The 20,725-nt window shown below is 35.6% G+C and overlaps 1 protein-coding gene across 1 annotated transcript in view; it reads right to left on the bottom strand.

Moving 5' to 3' along the window:
• Nucleotides 1-20,725, bottom strand: part of LOC118733932 — a gene marked incomplete in the record, with an annotated part of 328,743 nt that overhangs the window by 291,711 nt on the left and 16,307 nt on the right.

A 20,725-nucleotide genomic window follows, 5' to 3' on the forward strand; every position in this document is an offset into this window, starting at 1 on the left:
ATTATATTACTCATACGCCACATCGCACTTTGCGCTACTCGTACATGTTAAAGTTTGCATTTTTTTCATTCGCAATGCAAACTTGAAATGAAAATAACTTGGAAAAAAGATCTTATCTAGAAAAATGGACGGATGGTATTGAAAATAGGCAAAATCCGACAACAACCACGCCTACCTCTCATATAATGGTAGTTTTCAGAAATACGAAAACTGCGATATTTTAGTTACTACTGCAGCTTATTCACTCGAAATGGATATTTGGAATTTTTCTTCATTTTCTAAATTTGGCACAGTTGTTGGTCCTAGGAAAACATACCAAATGACTGAAAATTTAAATATTATTTTACAAGCATTTTTAACATCTCTGGTGCTGATGCATAGGCTGACAATTGCCATTTTGTTGGACTGACCATGCTAAAAATACCAGTTAATAATCTGTACGTAAACCCGATTTTTAATTCTTTTAAGCATTAGTTAATGCGAAAATGAAATTACTTCCTTATTTTCTGACAAATTTCGGGATTTTTAATTCTCGGAACTTTTTCGAGACTTCTTGGTTTTCTAAAGTTTTCCGGCCGGTTTGAAATTTTTCCAAGAAAATGCGGACCAACAGTTTATCCTTTTGTGAAATTCTTTCAGGACCATTCTAGGTTTTTTTTTCAGTCTTTTTTCGGAACTGAAATTTTTCCAAGAAAATGCGGACCAACAGTTTATGCTTCTGTGAAATTCTTTCGGGACCATTCTAGATTTTTTTTCAGTCTTTTTTCGGAACTGCCTGGCTGTTTTTCAGGATTTTGCGGCATTTTTGCTGGACTTTTTGGAATATTTTGCAGGTCCGGAGTTTTTCGAGAGCGGCAGGATTTTTTCTGAACATTCCGGGATTTATTAGGGATTAGTCAATCTGGTCGGATTTTTATTTGAGCTTTTTCGGGAATATTCGGAATTTTCTAGATTTTTCGGAACAATTTGGCACTTTTCAGAACATTTGGGGATTTTTTGGTGTTACACTTATTGTTTTATGGTTTATGGTAACTTTTTCGGGTGCTATCGAACATTTTTTCGAACGCTTTTGGGAACGTTCGGAGTTTTCGAGACTGTTTGCGACTTTTCAGGACTGTTTGGAATTTTGTTGTTGTTATCAGTAATTTTTCGTGGTTCTCGCAATCCTTTTCTGACCGTTTCGAGGGTTTTTCGAATTTTTTCGTATTTCACGATATATTTTTAGGACCTAATCCTAAATATTTTGGGGGCCTCAATAATATTATTGAGCTTGGTAGCACGATTTTGTTTTTCATGAAAAAGTGAAAAACCACAACGTCTAAGCGGTAGAAGTTATAGCTCCCATTTCGACGAACACCACATTTCCTCATCAGACTTCCTTTTCTGGACTTTAGCAGAGCTCGAACCCGCATCATCAATGTGCCTAGTCAGCAACGTCAACCACTGACCTATGCACCCTCCCCATTTGAGGATTTTTTGGGATTTTCCGAGATATTTTATTAGAGACCACTCCCGATATTTTTGGAACGTTCTTGACCCTGTTCATATTTTTTTTTTTAATTTGGGAGCCACATGTGTCAAGTGGTTTTAGCATTTGTTAGGACCCAGGTTAGATTCCCAGCAACTTCCAAAAAGGCTGTTTTAACAGCGCCAGTATAAAAAATTCTGTGTTCTATGGGAATCACAATAACTCCCATTTTTCCCAAAAAAAAGTATTTTTTATATCTCCAAGTGTACTCTACCACAAAAACTTGCACAGATATGTAGTATGAAAAATTACGCTTGTCTCGACCACGTCCCTTTGTCGAGATTAAAGCTATCCTATATGATAAGTTGGTCTAAGTGACACCGCTGGGCAAAATTTCACGATGATCGGTTCTGTAGTTAAAGCGTGAAAGCGTAACAAATAAACAAACTCATTTTCGGTCTTATAATATTAAAGCAAGTAAGGATTTTAACTACTTAACTACTTCTTGTAGAAAAAAATTAGAAGACCAACTAGTTTAGTGAAAGGAAACTGGAAGTATTCTACTTCGCTACTAGTGACTTTCCCAGCAGCACACCTACAGAGTAGATATGTATATGTGTGTAAGCCATATACATATACAAGTATATTGTGTGTGAATTTACACAGACACCCATAAGAACTTATGTATCAATCTGCGTATTATTATTATTTTTTAACAAATTATGAATAAAGCATGAAAAGCTTTGATGTGGAATATTACTGTTGAAAGAGGGAAACCATAAAATGTAACATTTCTGTGGGTAAAATTGAGAATTTATTTCAATGTATGCGTGCATTTACGTGCATGTTCATGTATTGGGTGTGGCATGGGTTTAGTTTCGGCCGAATTACTTGGTATTTTAAAGAAATCAGTCACGTAGCTTAGGTTGTTACATAGTTGTTGGATAGGCGAACGTGCACTTAAAAGTGATAAAGTTTTATCGATTTGATTTTTTTCATGACTCGTATAATGAGTGTGAATGGTATATTGGATAATGTGTGCGTGTGGAGCGAAAAAACAGTCTTAGCTGAAATTTCAGCAGTCATACAGACTGGAATATCGCCAAATTAAAATTGAGGACAGCTCTCCACTTATTTATTATTGTCGAAAATTGAACAATCACTAAAAATAAAGGAATTTGCTTTAGTGGCATTGTTAGACATAGCAGGGGCTTTCAACACAATATCACACGACTCGCAGCGCTATCAGGAGGAGCATTTCGCAAGGAGGTCTCCAATATCGACGCCTAAGGGTAGTGACGCATTGAGGTATGTAGATGTACACGGGGTTATTGCATGTGGCGATGATGTTGGGGTAATCGTGCGGAGGGGAACTTCTTCAAATCTTTCTTCTTTCTTCTTCTTTTCTTTTTTCTTCTTATTTGGCGCTGTAACCGCATAAGCGATATTGGCCGAGTTCAACAAAGCACGCCAGTCGTTTGTCTTCTGTGCCAACTGACGCCAAATGGAAATGCCAAGTGAGGCCAAGTCCTTCTCCACCTGGTCCGCTAGCGGGTTAAATACTTTCACTGCTGGAGCATCGGTGTCCATTCGAATGACATGGCCAAGCCAGCGGAATCCGCAAAATCTTTCTCTCAAATAATCCAAGAGCCGCCTCATCGGATGTATTCATTGTCCACGCTTCACCGCCATATACCAGCATGGGCATGATGAGTGACTTATAGAGTGTGGTTTTCGTATGTCGAGAGAGGACTTTACTCCTCAATTGCCTACTCAGTCCAAAGTAGCACTTGTTGGCGAGAGTGATTCTGTTAATTCTGGTTCCCAAGTAAACTTATCTAGTTACCTGGACCAAAAACGGTGGCCTTGGTGACAATCCAGCTTAAACTGAGTTAATCATTTTCACCACACGGTACAAAATATCTTAACTTCATACGTACTGCTAAGTACTTATCTAGGAGTATTGAATTAAGCGTTGGCAACACAAAATACTTGCGAAACATATTAAGTCAAGTGCAATTTAACTAGTTACTGGTGCGTATGGAAGTAGCTATGTGGGTATGAATGGTTTGAGTTGTTAAATGAAGCTCAAGGTGGTGGTGAAAAATATTTAACGAGAAGCTTAATGGCAGCGTTAAAGGTCTTCATTTATTTAAGATGCACTTAATAAAAATACTGTCACTGTACCTATGTATTAATGTACATATCGTCGTTTAAGGTAGAAAATCGCAAGTCAACCAAATGCAAAACCGCGTATCGAGATAATGTAAAATCTCATATGCGAGGTTGCATAAATTATTTTCTAGAGAGTAAAAACATTCATATTTCAAAATGGTTTTCTCTTTTATAAAGCAATCGCATTTCTGGCTAGTATATTTCAGGACGAATGGATAAGAATTGAGCCAAGAGTTTGTGTGAGCAAATCCAATTTTTGGCAGCCAATGTCAGTTACGTGGTTTTGCAGAATGACGATAGGCGGTTTGGTACTTTAAACGTCGATATGTAAATGACTCAAGCATGCATGCGTCAGATCGTATACGTAACAATTTGCATAACATGGCTACATGTAGTGAAAATAAGAAGCGTTTTATACGCATGCAATTTTCTTCGAAATAAAGAAGAATTATCGCGAATATGCACTATGGCCAGGGATTTGGAGCACACATTCACTCACAAACGTAACAATTTCAACAAAAATACTTACATAGATATGTATGTATGTTTATATTTACATGCGTGCAATATAATAATATACACTGAACTAAAAATCCATCTCTGGATCAAAGAGAAACTTGCATTAATTTAAGGTCGAAAATTTTCCCGAATGAGTAATTTTTCTTTGGAATGTGTAAAAACGTACACGAAAATATGGAACCGTGGATGTAATCTATCATTTTGAAGAAATGTTGGGCATGAAAAGAGAATAAAACTTCTTTAGTGCTATTTCGTTCAAATTTTTCTTCAGTTTGATTGCTGTTTTTTTTTAATTAAGAGAAGTTTTTTTTTGAGTGTAAAGAAAGTAAAGAAGCCTATGGAAAAAAGTTGAACACGTGAGTAATGAAATTATTTTTTTCTTATATTTATGGATCAGCCTATTGAACTAGAATGGTAAATAAAATATTGGTCTGGAAACTGAATCATTTATATAAAGACTGGAAGTATACATAAATATTTGGCGTTAAGGAAGTGACATCGACAGAACTACAAATATAGTATGTACTGAAATTTCTAGTAATTGATGAGTTGATATCCATTAACCAATCTAAATATTTATAGAGAAATATATTGCTAAATATCTACTTTAGCACGATTTCAATTGGATATTAAAAGGATTTGTTTTTGGCCGAAAAAACACAGTTTCACTTGCTTTACTCTATAAGCCCAGAATAAGATACGGATATTCGCGAAAAGTCCCGAAAACCTTCTTTAAAATTCCCACGAAATTCCGCAAACTCTCCTCATACCCTAAAGAATAAGGAAAAAGTAAAAAAAATAAAATAAAATAAAAAATCTCAAAAAACCTAAACAAAATCCTGAAATAATCTTCTAAAGTCTCGTAAAATCTAAAAAATTAGATCCGAAAAATTAATTATTTCATCAAAGAAATCTTAAAAATATCGATAGTTTGGTACATATTTGTTTACAAGGAAAGTTAAGATATAAATGGATTTTTCTGCCAAATACTACCGTAAAGTCCGGAATAAAGCAGAAAAAATTACGAAAATTTGCCAAGAGTGCTAAGAAACCCCAAATAACAACACCGATAAAATCTCAAAGATTCTCAAAAAAAAAACAAAAACAACCGGAAAAAGGATTCATATAATTTTGTTTCTTTCTAAAAATCCTGAAGAGTCCAAAATTTCTTCAAAACTCCAAAGAATCTTCGAAAATTTCCTAATCGAAAACAACAAATAACAAAAGATCTCGAAAAATCCGAAAAACTAATGATAGCTTTTGCTTATAGGCGTTTATTAATATAAGATTTATTAAGTTTACCGTAGAATCCAAAAAATCCTTATAAAAGAGAAATCTTCGGTTGATCATCACAGAGTATGCAATAATTTACTATTTGCAAAAATTTCTAGAGGGACATCATTTTTTTTTTTAGATGACTAGCCATCTATAAATGCTAATATTGGCCACTTTAAACATGCACGAAACGAAAACATTGAGCGGACCCCTGCTTATTATTTAGTTGGCATTACAATATGTAAGTATGTACTAGAGTAGTAAGTATATTTTATTAGCCACACGAGCAAGCGATTAGCTCATTCGAGAAGGACCTACTTTGCATAGCTCATAGCAAATATTCACATACATGCATACACACCCACACATGTCAAGGAAAAATGGCGACAAGAGACGCGCTAACAATAGCGAGGGACAGTGGAAATTATTATAATACATGTTCATGTGCATTATTAATACCAATTTTTGCATAAAAATTTTCTTATAAATAAATACATACATACATACAAAAACATGCATATGTACATTGGGCATATGACTTTTTTGGTGAAAAGCCAGCAAAAATATATACCAATTTTCGATTGCATTCATAGTTCGGTTGGCATGGAATTTTCGTTTTGTTTTGGAAGTGGCATAGGTCAGCTTTTCAACCAAATCGTGTTATTGATAACAACAATTCGACTGCTGAGTGGAAGATCGACATATCTTGGTAGCCAGTTCGAAAACGCCCTATCTCAAAAAACTTTTCAAAAGCGCCCGGTTTCAGAATTTGGTTGAAGAACGCCCTATTTTAGAATTTGGTTCAAAAACGCCCTATCTCAGCACATTTTCAATGCATTATGAAGTGAGATAGGGCGTTTTTGAATCGACAGCTGAGATGGGGCGTTTTCCAAACAAATTCTGAGATAGGGTGATTTTCAATAAAATTTGGCGTTCTTGAAAAGTTTTTTAAGATAGGGTATTTTCGAACTGGCTATCGAGATAGGTCGATCTTCCACTCAGCAGTCGAATTAGAATTTAACGATATCTGTTAATTACAAAAAAAAATTGCGCTGAAATGTTGAGAACTACTAAGGTTTTGTTCGAGAGAAAATTTACTAGCCAGCGGTATACTCCCAAAACAAGGAGTCAAATATAGTAAAACTATGTTTTTAGTTTTTTTCTGTGGCGTCAGCATTTTTCTAAAAGAACTTTGAAGTTACAGAGATTTGATTAGTTCCAAAATTATTTTAAAAATTCAGTGCCATATAGAATAACAAGATGATAATAAAGATAAAACTCTCCAGAAAATAAAAAATATTAAATTTTTTGGTGAATAAGTACGAATAGATATTGAAAATGTCCTTTTAAAATTTAGTCATTGAGAATCCGTGCAAATTTTTATTTTCTTTTGAAAAAATTATAGGTTAAGGATTAAAATACACCCGATGGTAGATCCAGTATGGATCTGAACTTTTGATTTTTTTTACATTTGATTTAAATTTTTTTTTACCGCCATATTGGGTCCCCCATTTTGTATTTTGTAAATCGAAATTCAGATTCGTAATCAGCGATTCCAAAACATTAAAATATGTTATGATCCAACATTTTTTGCATCAGTTTTTTAAAGAAATTAATTAATATATTTGCTTACTAGCGAATTCAGCCATTTTTAATTTTAGATTCTGTCACTTTGCAAATGAAAGGGAATTCAATAGTATTTTGACTAACTATATGTCTAATTTTGTTGTTTAGAATTTTGGACTGAGCTCTTGGACGTTTGATGTGAAACGTCCCATCTATATACATATATATTTATGTAAACAGGTATATACAAGAATTGCTCGTTTAAAATAATAAGATTATAAGATTATAATTTATTATCAATTTTAGTAAATCACTGTCCTTTCAAAACATCACTTCAGTACAATACTTTCGACTAAATTGATATAGGTCAGTAATTTTTCTAAACTATTTATTTTGAAAGTGGCAAAAGTCAATTTACCGTAATTAAAAGTGGTGATTTTTTCACGACTATGCGAAATTATTTATACTGAGAAAAATATAGGTATCCTAAGATAACAAATATAAGTAAATATTTTCGAAATCGGCATCAATATTTTTCAACGTGCTGAAACGCATACTCTTACATATATTGATTTAAAAACAAATGCCACTTTCAAAATAAACGGCTCATATGTATAACATATTGTTATGAGACCACCTCTGAGGTACCAACTTATGTTTAAAATAAGAGTCATAGAAATCGGTTGACGTGGTTTAAAGTTATGCGGCAGCATATATCTAAAAAATATTAGTGGGAATCATCTAGCTAATGTGATGTGATGTCAGGTAATGCGATGTGGTGTGATTTTATGTGATGTCGTGATGTCATGTCATTAGCCGACTTCACAAAAAGGATAAGGTTATCAATTCGTCGGAATATTTTTTTTTTGTATATCGTGTAGTGAGTTTAGGTGAGATACATTGTGTTGTGGTGATTTCAGGTGGTGTGAGTTTGGGAGAGGTATGGTGAGTTTGAGTGTGGTGAGCTAAGGTGTGGTGAACTAATTTGTGGCCGGTTCAGGTGTGGTGAGTATAAGAGTGGTGAGTTCTCTCCATATCTCTGTCTCTATCTGTATCCTTTTGTGTATAATTACATTATCTTAACCTTTTTTCATTTTTCTTTATCATTACTTTTGTCGTTATCCTTATCCTCATATTTTCCCCTGTATTTATTTTAATTTGTTTTAATTTTACATTTATTTATGTTCATTTTTTTCTTCATCTACATATTCAACTTTGTCCTTATTTTTACATTTGTCTTTATCCTTTTCCTTATCTATGTACTCACCTTTTTTGTTAGATTAATACCATAAGTATACATTTAAGAAGCACTTCTTTCCGTCCCAAGCATTTCCATCCTAACCATTTCCATTACGTTTACCCATTTACTGCCAACCGCCGCTAAAGAAGTGAAACACTTCAAAAAAAGTCATATGCCTAATGTATGTACACGTGGTTCATATAGATCTAGTTATCTGGTGACCTCAAACACTTAACCACACTTGTGGTATGTAAGTAGCTGAGTGTCGTCAAGTGTATACAAACTTGTGTACATACATATGTATTATATTTATATGCATACATACATACATACTTAAATATTTCACCAAATATTCAATGCTTGGTTGGGTCGCTTCAGCACTTACCGTGCGACCCCCGCAGTTGACGGTGATGGGCTACTCGTAAGGAGATGCTGAGATGCTAATGCTTCCGTGAACGTGTTTTCCTTCATACGAGTATATCTGTAAGTCTGGCACAAGTAGGTACTGTGCATATATAAATTGTCGATGACATTGCCACTTGACGACCATGAATACGGTGATTCGCACGCACGCATACAAGTTGATTTAGTCACGAAAACGTAGGATGCGGCGTAGCGCTGTAGGTGTCCTAGAGAAGACGATATTTGGTTGGGTTTAACATGGTTTTCAATTTTAATTGACTAACGTAAGGTACTGCCAGTGTAGACTTCAAGAAAAAAGCAGCAGCTTTTCAAAGAGGATACAACATTTTTGGTGCCTTGAAAGCTATTTATGTGCATATGTATGTTCATACATATGTAATTATTATGAATTTGGCCACCTTTTTTAGGATTTTGAAAAGACCTAGACGTGGCATTAATACATAGAGTTTGATACTTTCTATTTATACGTACATACATATTTACATTTTTTTATGAGAAAATAAATTAACTTAAATTTTATAAAGCTGAATATTATGGCCATTTCGTTTCTACCAAATTGATTCCCCCTTTCCCTTTTAGTGTTCGATTTTAAATTAAAAGCAAAGGGTGAGAAAATTTTGTGTTCATTTCCTAAAATGTCACACTCTTTTAAGGCAATTAAGGCAAAGGCCTTTTGAAGCTTTTTTCAGGGGAGATGGTTGCCTATGACCAGGGCCTCAAGTGCTTGGCTTTCTGCTGTAGAGATAGGCGGCAGTCCAGCGCAATCTTTGAAAGAGCTCAGAGTTTTTATTGCAGCGTAGCCATTAGTGATGTATAGAACCAAGGAACCAGAACCGGAACCGGAGAACCAAGTCCCTTAGAAAACTGACCGATCTGAATCTTACAAGAACCGAAAAGCGGACACTATAATAAGACTTTGAAATGACCCCGGTTAGGGGAATCCGAGTGAAATTATGATAACTTCATACGCATCATCTTAACCTAATCTAAATAACTTATAGAAATCAAGCCACACAGTAAGAACAAACACAATGGTTTTACTCTAAACCCCGAATATGTCTTCATGATGCCGTAGATTTCATAATCTATGTTTGTAATTATGTACATACATACATACCTATACGTAAGTATGTAGTTACATTGGAATTAAAAACAAAAGCCCCAACAAAAGAGCGAAAACGTAATCGAAAAACTTTTCGCAATTAAAATGCCACGCTATGCGCCATATTGCCTACTCCTCCTTCAGTTTAATTCAAAACTACAGTAGTGTATAAATTGTAGGCTTCCACATACGTATGTAGATATGTATGTGGGTGTTCATATTTAGTAAAGCTGCAATCAGTTTATAGTACGGCCAATGAACCGAAAATCGATTTTCAAGCGAAATGGCAACTCAAAGGAGACGGTCTTTCGCCGACTAAACTAAGTACACTAATAAGTATGCATTTGTATGTACATACTTGTATTTATAAAATATTAACTACATACATATGTACATATTAGTAGCCATTTGGAAGCATGCTACTCCCCGTGTCAATATTATAAGCACACGTCATATTGACATGTTCTAACAGAGGAGTGTGATACCACTGGCCGAAGCCATTTGTTTATTTCCCTCGCTTGGTGATTGAACCATCGAGTGCGTTTTATATAGCACAAAAAGTCGAGAACGTTCGCCGAGTTCAGGTTGGCTCAAAAATCTAAAAAGTACTTGTTTAAGAATTTGGTGCGCATGTTGGCCATGGCAGGGCAATGGCTGGGATAGTGTTCGATGCTCTCTACTTCTTCCTCGTATCTGCAACCTCGACAAAAATCTTTCGTGGGATAGCCTAACCTTCTTCCGTCTGCGGCCATCAGGCAGTGTTCGGTAACTACCCTGACTTCTACTCTGAGAGAAGAGCGTTCCAGTCGAGTGCTTGGTAATATGGCATATGGTTTCCACACCTGGTATTTACTTCATCGATGAGTGCCGCCTTCAGTCTGTGTTTGCAAGAGGTTGGAGATATGCCCGTATTTTGAGCAGAATCGAACTCAGATATGTCCATCCCCTTCCTTGCCATCTCGTCGGCTAAGCAGTGGCCAGAATACTAGTTACAGGTTGAATGTCTTCGTGCATTCTATAAATTCTTTGGACGTTTTTCCGTTAGATTTAAGAGATTTGATAGCAGCCTGGCTGTCAGAGTAAAAAGCGGTAGGTCGTTCTGGTACGTCGTTCTGGAAAACTGAGGCTTAACGCGATTTCGCCAGAGTAAGTAGTCCCGAACTGATACCGAAAAAGTCCTGAGGTAGTCCCAACATGGGCACGAATTATCTTGAAAATGACCCGATGTATATGAATCAGCAATGTTGCTAGGTCAGCTGTTAGATTTGTTTTTATGTGTACTAAATACTTCTCAGTTCACCTTGGTTTACGTATAACGGTATACGCAACTTTGCCCGCCCTGCTTTTTATCAATGCAATATGCCTAAAACTATGCGCTATGGAATTCTCTTAGCAAATACTATAATAACATACAACAGCAGTAAAGACGAGCTGTTTTTAAAGGAAAATTAAAAATTTTCCTTAGGTTACACAAGAAAGAGCAATTACGAATTTTCTGCTGGGTTAAGGCAAATTTTACCCAAACTGAGAGTAAATTTACGCATCAAAAAGCAAATTGCTAAAAGTTGTCAATATTTGGTGTGCTTATAATTTTGACACGGTGTGTATTTGCTCATAAATACCTCCCAACGGAGGGCTTCCATGAAATATTCAATGTAATTCTGTTGTCGAGCCAGAACGGCTACCTAACAACGGCGAAAGTAAACTGACGTTTGGCATAAAATTAAAATTAAACTGTCAAAATGGTAGAACTGCCAAAGAGCCCAGCTCAAGCAGGGGCACTGTAGGTGCTAGCGTGCTAGTAACCCAGCCGCACTGGATATTGCTGCAAAAGTGCTGTCATGTGCACAGAAAATTCAACAAGAAAAAAGTTTTAAGTCTAGTAAAACTCGTTCAAAAATATTTATGTAAATATGTATTTGTGGCATTCATTGTTGCTAGGAAAGTTTAAGTTGCACGTGGTGCACCATGTCTCTCACTTGCATGGGTGTGTGTGTGTGTGTTTGTGTGATATCCCCTCAATAGAGAACCAATAAAATATGCTGCTTATGCGCGACTTTAGCAAATCGCGTGCATAATTTACAAATAAATTTTTATGCCACTTCTGTTTGTCCCACTTTGAGAAAAGCGGCGGCCAAACATGACAAATCAGAAAATACTTAGTTGGGAAAGTGGTGGCGTGAAATATGGCAGCTGACATCTGCTATGGGGCAAATAAAAAAAGTGAAACCCCAAAATAAATAAATAATGGAAAAGGCAATAAAAGTTTAAAGCGAATGTACATATTTCAGTTAGCTTAATTTATAAATGCTTGTCGAATTCAATTTATGGCGGCACGAAAGTGCCCTCAATGCGAATTTTCATGTTGTTTTCTTTTTGCAAAAGCATTTGTATGCTTGCATTTGCATTATGGATTTTTATATATATTTTATAATAGACATTAGCGGTTATTTATGCGCATATCATTAATGGTTTGAATATAATAGCCGGCAAATTTAATTGTTTTTAACTTTAATTCTCGGTTTAAATATTGACACTGGGCAAGCATTTATCGATTTTTTTATTGGCCATTTATTTTTATTTATAAGTAGGGATGAAACGATACGATTAAATACAAGTAAATACTCGATTCTTTCCGATCGATACCAAGTAATTTTGAAACTTCCTTTGAAGAATGTTTTATTTAATTTGAAAAAGGTTTCCCTTAATTTGAAAATGGTTTCATTTAAACTGAAAATGCTATAAATCTGTAGGTCATAATTTTTGTACATAGTGGTACACTTCCACTCCACTGAAAACTTTGGAAAAACCTATATTCCTGGGAAGTACACCAAAAAAGGACCTTTTCTCAGAAATATTTTAGTTATGAGCAAATTTTTTCTTAAATAAACGAGATTAACTATCTTAAAATCTTTCCAATGAATTGTCTGTGCTAAATACGATTCATCATTCAACATATATGTAGTTGGGAGTTTAGGGTTCCCAGATAATGTTTAATTTATGATATTAAATACAAAAGTTTAACCTATTAAGTTCGTAAGGAATACCTTCATAGCCAAAGGTATCGATATGAGTAGGTAGCGGTGGAAGTAGTATTGCAAGAACGTATCGATACCTACTTGGTATCGTTTCATCCCTGATTTTAAGTTTGGTTGGTCAATGTGGCGGCAGTTTTATGCCTTATCCCCCGTTTCATTGCCCGTCAAGGATTGCACAAGTTATCGCTCAATTATCCGGAGGATCAATTACACTCTGCGACAGGTAAAAAAGGAACGAATGCTATATGGCAATAATGAAGAAAGAAGAACTCTAGAAATTTGAACCAGCTGCCGTTTCGTAACTTTCGTATTCAAGTTTTCCTAATCTGGCCTCAAGTCGTCCTAAATGATTTGAAAAATCTCCTATAAAATCCCATTTACCATTAGTCTTGCCTTTAAGAGCCTAAGTAAAATTCGCGCGTTTATTTGTCGAACAATTTAACCCAGTAATTTAAATTTTCCCTCCCGACCTGTCTGAAACCTCGTTTGCGAGCAAACGGTGCGAAGAGTTCACCCTAATTTGGACGGAGCTGGTGGTATTTCTCAATGCTATATCAGTTTCTCGGGGATGCCAAATTCAGACATTGCGGCGCATAGGCAACTCTTCTTAGTGCTGTCGAAAGCGGCTTTGAAATCGACAATTAGGTGGTCAGTCCTATTCTCGCGGGCACCAGGTCTAAGGCTAGGCTGATAAGGCCCAATCAGTTCGTTGAGGGTGGGCTTCGGTCTTTAATACAATACGCTCGATAAGTCCTTGTAACCAATGCTTAGAAGGCTGATCCAATGGTAGTTGGCGCGAATAGCTGGGTCATCTTTCTTGTGGATTAGGCAGAGCACATGTACCGTATCAACTCCTTGCCGCCGTACTTGAATAGCTCAGCTGGCAGGCTGTCAGCTCTAGCAGCTTTGTTGTACCTGGTCATAGTTAGGCAGTGGAACATCATCTCCGTCATCATCGACTAGGGGCTCGGGTTCGCCTTCCCTAAATTTTCCATGCTGCTGCCATTCAATAGGGTAAAAAAGTGTTCCCTCCATAATTTAAACACGTTCGGGGCATCGGTAACTAGGTCACTATTGTTGTTCTTATAGGAGTTCACACTTGAAACTTTTCGTTACTCTCCTAACTCTCCGATAAAATATTCCGGCCTTTTCCCTGTCGGCCCATGTCTTTAGCTCTTCGCACTAATGTATTTCTCTCTTCTTATTGCGGCAAACACGTCTCGCTTCCTTCTTCAGTTGTTCTTTCGGGCTGGCTGAAATCCGATTACTTCTTGGGCGGCGGTACTTAATGAGCATGAAATGTGATTCCACTGCTCGCATATGACGGTTTGTTGAAGAGTACTCTTTGAGAGCAGGCCGTCTGTTGTGACTGCAGCTTTTCGACCTTAAGCTTTCCTTGCCCTTTTGGGCGCACATTTTTTACTGCACAGAAGCGAGTGCGTCTCTTGTCTGCAACAAGATAGTGGTCCCAATCAATGTATGGGCATCGGAGTGTACGTACGTCCAAAACACTGGCAGCGTGCCTTCCGTCTATCACAACATGATTCTTTTGGTTTCTAGTTTTTCTATCTGGAAATAATCACGTATGCTTGAACCTAGTACTACATACTACCTTGTTACTGGCCCCGGCGAAGTCGATTGGACATTTCGTTGTGGAGGCTGAATTTTCCGTCGGTTATTCCGAAGATCCTTTCCTTACCCACCCTGGCATTGAAGTGGTCAAGCACGATTTTGATAGCATTGCGCACAACGCATGGCTGGATCGTGGGTGGTTTCGCAACCGAATAAGCGTTTATATATCGAACCGTTTACTTCTAGGCAGATTCCCGCTTTCAGCCGCACCTGCTGGTAAACAGACGTTGCATACTTCAAGGAGCCCTTAAATGGAATAAGTCGGAGTGGCCCCACTGAAGCTCCCTCTCTTTTTGCCGGTATCCATGACTCCACTCGGATTGGCTACTGCATCTCGCACATGGGTTGCTCACAATGTCTAGAGTGCGCAAACGGGGACGCAAGAGTCGGGATTGAGTATAGCAGAACAACGACTATACCAAATTGCACTCCTAATTGATTTATATCACTATACATTTATTTTACCATACAAATATACTTAATATAAATGATATCGACAAATATACCAGCGTGCGCGAAAACCAAAATAATTTAAAACACACGAAAAAAATTAATATGTTCACAAACTAATTAATCGGCGTCAGGATTTTTTAAATGAGTATGAAATTTCGAGGATATGATTAATTTAATAAATTGCTTTAAAAAATGAGGCAATGTTTATTAGCAATATGGGTATCAATAAAGCACGGTGTGCTGGTCGATTTTGTGAAAATTATGCAATTTTCCAATACATGTCAAAAGGTTACTAATACGCCCTAACCTTTTTTAAATTGGATGATATATCTTTATATGTACATATGTACAGTGCAATGAGTGAAACCGTATCAAAGGTTTAATATCACTTTATGCCGTTTGACATGTTTAACAAGTTTTGTGCTACTTGTTTAGATTTAGATAACTATGCCTGATTTTATAAGACATACATTTGACGTGGCATATGAGTAACTTGTTCGACGAGTATCTTTATACCCGGGCGCATTTGTGCACCGGTTGCTAAAAATATGTGGAGTAATTAGTACAATTAATTCTTTGCAAACCCTAGTTTTATCCATAGCTAAAATATATAACTAAATATTCCATCGAAATTTTAATTCTACGCATACACATGTGAATGAAAATTTTTACATCACAGCAAACCAGCGGAGTCCGCAGGGTGCACAATTAGGGCTCCCTGTGCGGTGCGCTAATGCTCCGTGGGAGGGCTCCGAAAAGAGTTCTAAAGGAGCATATCCGTGGCAGAAAAGTGCCTTCTCAATACATATGGAAAAAGTGTGTTTATTTATATATACATATATATATATAGATTGGCGCTTACACATATGTTAGTGTTTGGCCGAGCTTCTCATCCGATTTGTGGCGTGCGCCTTGATGTTGTCACACAAAGGGGATGGACCTACAGTTTTACGCCGACTCCGAACGGCGATTGTATTTTTATGAGAAGCTGTTTTTCATGGCAGAAATACACTCGGAGGTTTGCCATTGCCTGCCGACGGACGACCTTTTTTCTATATTTTTTTGCGATGCTCGGTGAACCTTGTGAGATAAAAATTGTTATTAAAACATGGCAACCCTGAACAAAATATTTCTGGATTAAAGTTCTCAAAATTACCTTTCATTTGATAACCATGTTAAGTTATTTTAGTTAAATTTTATGGAGTGGGAAATAAGTGGCAACCTTATATTAATATCCTTAGGGACTGTTCAAGTACGCATAAAGAGTAATATAATGTCTTAATTTTCTTCACAAAAAAATTAAAAAAATAGAGGATGGAAAATAAAAGGCAACCCTTTTTGAAAATATTCCGGAGATTGAGACTTGAAACTTTACACTTAGCACAGAACCTGATGTCAATTAAATGTGAAGTATAAATTATTCCTCGAGGTGGCGCAGATGTTGAGGTATTTAAAAAAGCCGTATTTATGGTCATATTAATTTAAATTTGCTTCCAAAATATTTTTCGTTTAGAATTCTATTACTCCTATTATTCTATTATTATTTCAAAGTTTTTTATTTTTTATTTTGTTTCCCTGCATACTGAGTCACTTATTAGGCTCAAATATTAATGCATCGATAGTATTTTTTTCACCGACATAATTTGTAGGAAAATAAGTATTAAGTATTGGATAGGCGTCATGTTATACACATATTTTCAAATTGAAACTATCGAATTAACCGTTATTTGATTGGCAAACCTTGGAAACTTTAGAAGCATATGCGCTCCAAGCAAAGCTGGGTTAACCACCAGGTAACAACATATTTTTAAATCAGCCGTCTGCTTCCTTTTGAGATCTCTATAAAACAAGTCAATATTTGAATACTCTTCAAAGGATACCAACTGGAAGTACTGGAGAAAATTCACCTCTTCAATGAAGTCTTAAAATAGTTGTGTTGAGGACATGGATCTAAATATAATATCTTCTAATTAAAATATTATTTAAAAATACCTTAATATATTTCTTAAAAATATTTACATTAAAACGTATATTAGAATTGAACTATTTAGCCTCAAACACTTAAGTTTGAATAGTTACCAAAATGTATACTTATCCTGTTTTATTTATAACCTACATGTATGTATTTACATATGTATGTACATACATATGACTAACTAACTTACTTATATTGAAAGAAAAGATGTAAAGTTAATCGCTCGCTACATCCCCACGAATACGGACCTCTCTAATCGCTCTTTTATATTTATTGTAAATAAAATTATTCGAAATAATTAAAAAAATTAAAAACGCAAACTCTACTCCTTTCTTTCAACGGAAATTTTATTATTATTGTAATTTCGGTTAACAGTGCACCAACGAGGTACTAGGGCCTAAAATTTCTCACAGGGCAAGCAACCGCATAACTAATTAACAAAGCATCAACAAAACAATAGTATCTAATATATATTTTCCGTTTTAATCACATTACTATTTTTCCCGGTTATTTACAGTTTTGCGTCACTACCTTTTTATATACACACATACATACATGTATACGTATTTACATATGTCTAACATATTTGAAATCATATCTACAAATGAGGCCATGAGGGCCAGAGGAGCCTATCTAAAATCAAAATTTTTAGTAATATGAGAAAGAAGGATCCATAAAAATATAAATGCGGATTTTACTAAAAAGTTCCTTGCATCTACGTGATGCTACATATTATAGTAAAAGAATACGAAAAACTGAAATCTCAGTTAGGCTACTCTGGCTTTCATGGCCTCATATGTATGTACACATGTCTACAGTTAGTCTGTTTTTATGATTTTATTTTGCAGATGCATATGTTTGTACGACCTTTTGCTTAATGCAGCTATAAAGAAATATGAATTCAATCCACAATTTGCGGGAGATTTGTTTGGATGCATGAATGGGTGGCTACATTACAAATTCATCGAAATCAGCACAAATAATAATACAACAAAAACGACTTGAAAATTTATCACTGCCAGGGGTGGAGGTCACTTACATACAATTTACAACTGTCATAACTTGGATATCTCCAACTGCTGCAAGCGATCCAAGCTATCAAAACAATCGATTTGGTTGCGACAATTAAACGCCCACAGCGCGATTTTACTACAATTCTATTGGTGTATTACACTTCAGGAGCTTACGGCGATAATTTATTGTCGAAAATAAATATATGTATGAATGTATGTATGTAAGTTTGTCTGCATGGAGATTTATATTGCAAAGCAGTTAGTTCATTTGAAATTTGTCAGAAACAGACAATTACTATTTATGTTCGATGGTTAAATGTTGAGAATGGAAGTGGTCAATGTGAAGGTGAAGAAAATTTCCAAAGCGCGTATACTTTCAATATGTACGTGGATATGTCTGTTATACACAGATGTACGAATACATGTACATAGTTTGCAGTAAAAATGAAAAAATCATATGCTATTTTTTCATACAATCAATTGCTTAATGACAATCTAGAAATCTAAAACTGTAGAGAGGTCGTGTAAATACATTAGGGTGGTCCAAAACCAGTAAAGTCGCTATTTTTTTATTTTGAAATCAAAAAATAGAGGTCGCTCAAAGCGCTCAAAGTTTTCCATGTATTTTTATATGGATAAAAAAACTTTTCGTAGAAATGGTATAGAATCCTTGAAAATCAATATTTTTCAATCGAAAAAGTCTAGTTCTCTTCAGGAGACTTTCAATAATAATACCCAATTATTTATTTAACCATTTTTTAACACTGCCGAGTTTTTCTTGGTCTCTCTTCTGTTTTTTTTTTGGTTTTTGTGGGTTTTTGGAGGACCTATAAATTATAGTTGCGCTGAAAAATTGGTTAAATAACAATTGGGTATTAGTACTGAGAATCCTTTACAGATAAACAGAGTTTTCCGATAGAAAAATATTGATTTTTAAGAATTCTATACCATATGTTTGGCGTTTTGAGCGACTTCTAAATATTTTTTTTATTCTCAAAATAAAAAATATGGCTATATTTGTTTCGGTATAGAAGAATCCTAGGGGTGAGAGCATAAAAATTCCGACTTTACTTTTTCACATGCATTTTTGGACCACCCTAATGTACATTGAAAACTTCTTTAAAAGAATGAGCAAAGGTGATGCAGGGAATAGAATAGAATACAGTTGGCCCATTTCAACTCACTAATCTCCGGAACTACTGAATAGATTGGACATAACATAGGGTATAAAAATGGATTCAGACAAGGAGGCGTGGCATATCCTATAGGCATGAAATTTTTAATCAGCTATATCTTTAGGACCATAAATTGCATGAGATTGATATTTGGTGTGGAGACATTTCCAAAGTATGCGTTTATAATAAATTGAATGTGGGTGCGTGTTTCCTAGGATTCGTGGCACCTCCCATAGATGTAGTTTATTAGGGAACCACAACCTTGGAACCATTGCCAATAGAGAGAAAAACGGAATATCCTGTTGTATATCAGAGAGTGATGAGAGCACCTCTCATAGACGGCATACGTTCAGAGAGCCATAACTTTGGAACCACAAGTCAATTTAAAAATTGGAGCACCTTGTCTTCTTCTTTCGTTACCTTGATCCACCTAACCTTAATAATGGAACAACACTGGTAGTAAAGGAAATGATGACCAATATAACTGAAGCAAGAATTGTTGTTTCTGTCAGGAATCCCACAGACCTTCCATTTTAATTTAAAAGCCTTCAGTGTTCTCTGAGGCTTTGCTTTAACATGTGGTAAAAAAATCGCAAGGTCAAACATTAAATGTAACTGGGCTTCAGCTGGAAAACCGAGTTTTATTTACGGTCTGTTATACATGTTTTGTGGGATGTTCACGAGTGGGACGTCTGATAAGTAGTAGCACCAATTGCTTCTATAACTCAACATGAAATTGAATGAATTGTTCGTAAAGCGACCTTAAATTAAATAGAAAAAATTGTTTATGTCTTCTTTAATTTATGGTAAACTGACATTTTTTTTACCGTTTTATATTATGATTTGTTAACCTTCGTCCGAATTTAATCCACTTTTTTCCTTTGTCGGGTCCACTTTCGGATTTTTTGCTATCTGGGCAAATTCGCTAACTTTATTTGTTGATAAGTTTGCAGTACAAATATTTGCGAAATCTTTCTTCGATAACTTTCCCAATATCTTTACTAGTGTGTTTTTTAATCCCTGTATTGATATAATTATCCATAGATATATTTATCGATAAGTGTTTTTGTCGAGATTTTATCAATAATTATGTTTATCAATATGTTATCCGTAAATATGTGTATCGATATATATTTCTTGGTAAGTAGCAATACATACATTTAATTTATACCGTTATCCACATATTTACGAATAACGCTATCATTACTTCCTTCCTTCAAGGCTTTTGGAAGAAAAACCTTCCACGCCACAGTCATCATAAAGATTATAGCGTGGAGTTATACACAGTATTTCTTACATTTTCAGCGACTACTGGTTTTTGAGAGTACTTTTGGATGGAATAGGAAATTTCGATGGGATCTTTTGATCCCATATTGCCTCATTTTAATACAAAATAATTTTTTTGGATTCGCATGCTTTATATTTTGAACTATTTTCTTCTTGTTCCGGAGAGTTAGAAAAAATTATTTGGCAGCTAGAAGCGCGGTTAGTTAGGTACCTCAGTGCACGAAGAACAAGGTAAAACTGTGTAGTTTTGAAGGGAATGCTGTCGCCACTGCCCTGTCTTACCGTCGGAAATGCAACGATCAGTGCACCTTCACCTCTATGTCTATGAAGCGGATCTATGCTAAGCAAGAATTCATAAATTCTTGCGCTTTATCCAGCTACTGG

Source organism: Rhagoletis pomonella, unplaced genomic scaffold (genome assembly GCF_013731165.1).
Source record: "Rhagoletis pomonella isolate Grant_MI unplaced genomic scaffold, Rhpom_1.0 Rhpom_scaffold_00002, whole genome shotgun sequence".
NCBI lineage: Eukaryota > Metazoa > Arthropoda > Insecta > Diptera > Tephritidae > Rhagoletis > Rhagoletis pomonella.